Below are 6161 nucleotides of genomic sequence, written 5' to 3'. Positions count from 1 at the left end.
TAATTATTTGCCACATTATCTTGAACTCATATACAAAAAGAATATAAAATACAAAACTGCCAACAAATAAAAATGATAAAAATAGCTACATCGTTATATCATCAACTGAACAGTGCACAGCAAATGGTCAGATAGTCATTTCACAAGTTCTGTCAGTGATAAATAAAACAAGTTTGAGATGACATCCTGCCAAAAAAAAACATTCAGAGTCATCGGGAACATATTTATTCCCTGGGGAATAATAAACAATAAATGCAACACAATGATGAACACCGTCATAAGAGCCGGCATGCATTAAACATCATGAACTAACTCTCTTTTGATGCCGAGGGGTGTTTGGCCAACCAAAAATACAAATATAAAGACATAAAAGCACCGCTTAAGATATTTCATACTGAATAATATATATATAAAAAAAATCTGGGCATCTGGTTTTGTCATCTGTGGTTATGAACAGTAATTTTGTTAATATTAGGAGACAAAGCCTCTTTGCATTTCCAGTTTTACAGTTACGAGCGACAAACCAAATCATATTCCATGTCGCTATGTGCATCAATAAATTAAACAAATCAATTATTAAAAGGATTTATTTGAATCAGTAAAGACATATATCTATAATATACAAAGTGCATGTGGGGTCTGAGATTTGTTATCGTTGGGAATGCCCACAAATTTACAACAAAGTATGGTGCACCCCCTCCACCCCTGCCTTTCCCCCTACTGTTTTCATACTTGCTGAAGGCAATGACTGAATATTTTGAAATATTTTGACCAATAGCATGCAAGCATTGTACGTTTCAACCAATCGTGGTGTGCGAGGAGGAGGGATCTACAGACAACGGACATATAATGTATGAGGAGTCTAGAGAGATTGTCAAAAGGAAAAAAAATCCAAAACCCAGACATTGTAGGCAATTTAGAAAAACCATCCAAAATATGTCTGGAAAAAAAGAGGACTTGTGCGAATCTGGGAATGAATCCTATGATATGCCATTGCAGTGTCATCATTAAATGCAAACTAAAACAGCTTTGGCTTTAAGCATTTATGCTCTAAAACCAGAATCTGTTTTCAATGACATTTTCAACAGTATTACATGAGATTAAACTTCTTTACTATTCTACTGAAGAAAAAAAGTCGGCTACATTTCTGATGCCCTAAGGGGAAGAAAATTAATAGCACATTTTTATTTTTGTGTGAACTGTCCCTTTAAGGTTTGCTCGGGGGCTATGTTCAGAATAGCATACTATTCATACTATATCTGCAGTACCCTTAACATGCACAGCATTAATGTTATATGATGGTTTACATTTACCACAGTGCACATTACATATTTAGAGTATAGTATCCCATAATGCAATGTGCCTACTTACTGTAGTACCAAAACTAGACGTATTATGTGATCATTCAGACATTAAAATGCAAAAATTGCCTTTGATGTCTTTGAAAAGTGGCCAAAACATAATGTTTAAACATGCAGTGTACTAATGAGGCCATGTGACAACTACATTGCATACTGCACTCGGAAGTGTTCATTTGTTGCATATGGTTCACATACTACAGAACTTAAAAACATATGTGGGCAGTATTAAGTACAGTGTATACTGTGCAGTATTCAGTAAGCAATATGTTAGTATTCCATTTCAAACATAGCCAGGCACTAAAAATCACACTTTACCACGTTTTAAGGAATATCCAATCAGAAAGTAGATGTGCTGATGCCTAACCAATAGGATGATGGCAAGGAATAACATGAGTAGGATGCAGCAAGGTTTTAAATATTGCATACATGATTCTTTTGACCCCACACTCCCACAAAGTACTATATATGTAATATTTTAGTGCAGAAAACATGCTATTTCAAGTTATTTTAAACAAAATTCTCAGGTGAAGTTTAAAATCTTTAAAAAGTCTCTCGTGGATCAAGAAAATGTTTTCACAGTAAAAAAAAAAAAAAAAAAAAAAAGAAGTCTCACTTCACTCCAGACCGAAGGTGCTGGTCTCCTCCACAGCGGTGAGGAGTTTCTCATACAGCACAGGGTTCGACGGATAGGGAGGCAGATCCAGACGGTTGAAGCATGTGTGCGCCCTGCAGCAGACGAAAATACAGGGGTCAGAGGTCAGGAGGAGGCTTCTATCATGACCTCAGACTAAATAAGTGAGATAAACTCTCCACTTCTGTGAGCTGCTTCGCTGTAAAGCACAAGTTTCCCCAGAAGAGCATGTGAAAATCTGTATCCTTTCCATCACATTGGCCTTATTTAGCTCTGGACACACAATGACAAACTCCTGACAGAGAAATATGAGCCTGTACTTTAGTGCTGACGGCGCCAGGCTTTGATCCGCAGACCCTTCTGTTTGCCAGATGAAAGTCAAACTAATTTCAAGGTGAACCACTGGATGCAAACTGAGCTTCTGAGGTGGTTTTCAGGAGGACACTTTGTCATCTCGGGTATCTTTATTTACAAGTCTAAACAGAAAGGCGGTTTCTTTGCTGTTGTGATTGAATTGCACCGTGTGGAAGATCCATGGCAGATAAACAAAACAGAATTTAAACAAGCTTATAGTCAACCACACAAAGGATCTGCTTGGGTGACGTTGTCCTAAATACATTCATTATTCTGCATTTTTCAGTCTGTGATTTTCATCTCACGTCACACACATTGGTATCGACTATCAAAGATAAATGGAAATGTAAGGATCTCAAAGCCCTGCTTTAATCTTGTTATTAAGTGAGTCATAATATTTATTATATGACGCATAGATCAATATGAGGAATATGAAATGAATGTATTTTTAATATTCTGCCCAGGTCTTTGAGATCCTGAACCTTTCTGTGTAGCATCTCTAATCAAGCACATATGCAAGTCATCTATATGGTAATGTGCTCCAAAAAGTTGACAAGATCTTTCAGCAATATAGGCACATTTAAAATATCCTCTCTAGCAAAAAAAATAAATAAAATAAAATAAATATTCACAACATTGCACTTTTTTGTCTCTAGAATGAGAATATCCCCTCCTTCTAATAGCATCTTTCAGTGACTAGCATTAGCAGCTAGCTGCTCATGGTTTAGCAATGCTAAGCTAAAGCTACTGAGTCCTGTTCCATACCAACTTCATGTTTTAGTAGGATATGCCTCAATACACAAAAGAAAACTGTGCTAATTTTTTGGGGTATTTTCGGGGTTATTAGAGTTGATGTATGTTGTCAAAAATAGCTAGAACTAAAACTGACATTTAAATAATAGGTAAAAAAAAACTATATATTATTAATAATAACAATAAAGACAAATGTTAATCAATCCTTGGTAAATTATATATATATATATATATATATATATATTTCAACCTCAGCTAGCATTAACCTGTCCCTCTTTATGAATTATCCTTCCTCAAGTACTGAAAGTTCATCCAGAGTTATATAAAGCTGTGTGTAGCATTACTCTGGGATGTGTGTGATTCTACAGGTAGAAAGAGTGTTATCTATAACAGCATACCTTGGTAGAGAGGTAATCTTTCCCCACTTTTCAATGCAGAAGCGTCGCAGGCCGTTGCTCCCACGGAGCGCTGCGAAGCCCTCGTAGGGGACACTGGACGTTCCCGTCACGAACTGCAGCAGGCGCAACCTCTGTTCATTATTGAAGCGCTCCACCGCATCCCAGAAACAACGAATCACAACGTGCCCATCGTGGTAACCTGGAGGGTGATGGAGAGACTGGTGAAGTTCAATTTAGAATCCACTGTGCAGTGCACAATGTGCAAGTTCAGTGAACAGTTGTACATTCGTTATTGAAGTGCATTATAGGTTTGAATAAGTTTACTCTACTGTATATGGTTTCAGATGCTACTACAAATGGCTGAACCCTCAAAAAGTGCAATATAAAGGGAGCGATTTCAGACATAGCTCTAGTGATCCTCAAGACCTTAGTGGCTTTTGCAACGGATAGTTATAGGAACTCAGTTATAGGTACTAGCCACCAGTGAAACATTTTTGACTAGGACCATATTCCTGGTTGCATTTGCACCGCCAGCCAAGAAGCATGGTAACAACGCCAACAACTGGAGGATGAAGGATGGAGAAATGCATGAAAACGTCCCTTCAGAGCCAAAGCCCTCTTTGATCACCTGGTCCAGGTGTGTTTTATTGAAGCTGGAGCTAAACTCTGCAGGAAAGTGGCTATTCGGGAGCAGGAAACAAGCTTATTTAAATTAGCTAAAGTATAAGAAGAAAAGAGAATGCGTATCTGAGTGTGCATAGGCTGTACATTCAAAGCCAACAGAAGACTCCAGAGATTCAACCGAGGTTATCTCGACACCGTGAAACCACAACACCGCAGGGTTATATGAAATTCTACAGAGGTCACGCTTTCAGTGTCATGATCTATAGTCTAAACAGATGGGATACTTGTTTTGACATTAGCTGTGGTCGGAAATCCTGTTGACCCTACATAGTAATTCACAACAGACGACCTGAAAGAAAAGAGAGACCTCTCCACATGGAACAAACGCTAAGCCTGAACAATCAGCCTCTACTCACTAATGAAGACCACGTCAGCATTTCTCTTCAGTAATGAATGATTTATTGATAGTTTTCGCAAGTAAATTGACAATATTACCCAGCGGCTGCCATTATTTTTAAAGACACAGCAAGCATTCGCTCACCTCCTCTGTATTCTGTGTGGGAATCTCCAGTCGTTCAGAATCAATCTCGGCTGTCCCTGCAATGACCAACTCCAGCTCACGGAGCATCGAACACTGAAACCAGACGGGAGTCTACGACCTGCATCATAAAGGAACAGTTTCTATGACATTCAAATCACCTGAATCTGATTAGTAACTAAATGTTTAACTAACTTTGTGTTAGAGAAACTGCTATTCAGGCTAACGTACCTCATAGAAACCTCTTACAAGGGCCTCGGTCTGCTGCATGACCCCCTCTCTCCACCCTCCATCTAGCCATGCGCTCGATGTATTCCTTCTTGTTCTTCTCCGTCACTTGGATATTGGAGCCCCCGACTTCAGTTCCCGCTCTAGTCACCTGTAAAATGAAGTGAAAAGTTTTAAGGCGGTGGTACACAGCTTTGTCGCAGCAGAATGTTTCCAAGAATTAGGACTAAGGGCCCTATCTTGCACCAGCGCAATTGACTTTTTACAACCGACGCATGTGGTCCATTCCTAATTTTGCACCCCGCACAACGTGCGCTTTTCCTCCACAGAAGCACGTCGCTAAACTAGTGAATGAACTTGCGCTCACACCTGGGCGGTTCAGCGCAAAAAAAGGAGGCGTGTTCCGGCGCAAACAATCCCTGGTGCTATTTTGCTGTTCCATTAAACAATTGGCGCCACTGACCAGAAAAAACCTAGTCTAAAGTCAGTGGCGCGTTGTTCATTATGCTATTTTAAGGGCGCATGCTTGACCATAATGTATAGCGTGCACAACGCGCAAACACTTTGCTCATGTAATCTACACAGATGCAACAGTTATTTTTGCAAATCATAAATTGTTATACTAAAAAAATATTAACACATGAGATGACGGAAATCATTGTGGTGTGCCACGAAGATGTGAAAAAATAGGCATAGGCATAATCTAGCTTACAAATTATTCAGGCTAATTATTCTCCCCATCCATACAACACAACTTCTCTGTCTTTCACTGCTCTTACAAGAACATCAGTCTCCTTGGCTGTGAACCGCTCCTGGCGTGCGCCTGGTAAATACGCCATAATAATAGCAATCCATAATGGAACTTGCGCACCTGCTTTTAAAGGGAATGTTGGATGACGCTCTGATTGGTTTATTTCACATTACGCCCAAACCACACCTATGAATAATGAAGCTACTTCAGACCAACCCACTTTAGATTTGCGCCGGGCGCAAGAGCCATTTATCCCGCCGGGAAAATAGCAACAGCGCCGAGACCCGCCCACAAAGTTACTTGCGCTTCGCGCTTTGACACTTGCGTTTCAGATAGTTAAAATAGGGCCCAAAGTATTAGAGCTAGGATTCATCCTGAGCCACTTTTTTTATTGTTGCTGGGTGTAATTCTTAATGTTAAAATATTTATCCCAGATTCATGTAAGTAAGGGTTTAACTGGGGTTGGAGCTAAACTCTGCAGGACAGTGGGCCTACAGGAACAGGACTGGACACCCCTGAGGTA

The 6161-nt window shown here is 39.6% G+C and overlaps 1 long non-coding RNA gene across 1 annotated transcript; it reads right to left on the bottom strand.

The window, feature by feature from the left end:
- Window positions 1-1956: 1956 nt before the first annotated feature.
- LOC113100061 (uncharacterized) lies at window positions 1957-4683 on the bottom strand. Its single transcript, XR_003289568.1, has 3 exons — window positions 4663-4683; window positions 3498-3696; window positions 1957-2087 (listed from the first exon to the last, which is right to left on the bottom strand). It is a non-coding gene; the product is annotated as an uncharacterized LOC113100061 (long non-coding RNA).
- Window positions 4684-6161: the final 1478 nt, after the last annotated feature.

Source organism: Carassius auratus, unplaced genomic scaffold (genome assembly GCF_003368295.1).
Source record: "Carassius auratus strain Wakin unplaced genomic scaffold, ASM336829v1 scaf_tig00217147, whole genome shotgun sequence".
NCBI classification, from domain to species: domain Eukaryota; kingdom Metazoa; phylum Chordata; class Actinopteri; order Cypriniformes; family Cyprinidae; genus Carassius; species Carassius auratus.
This window is presented reverse-complemented; position numbering and strand designations above follow the sequence as displayed.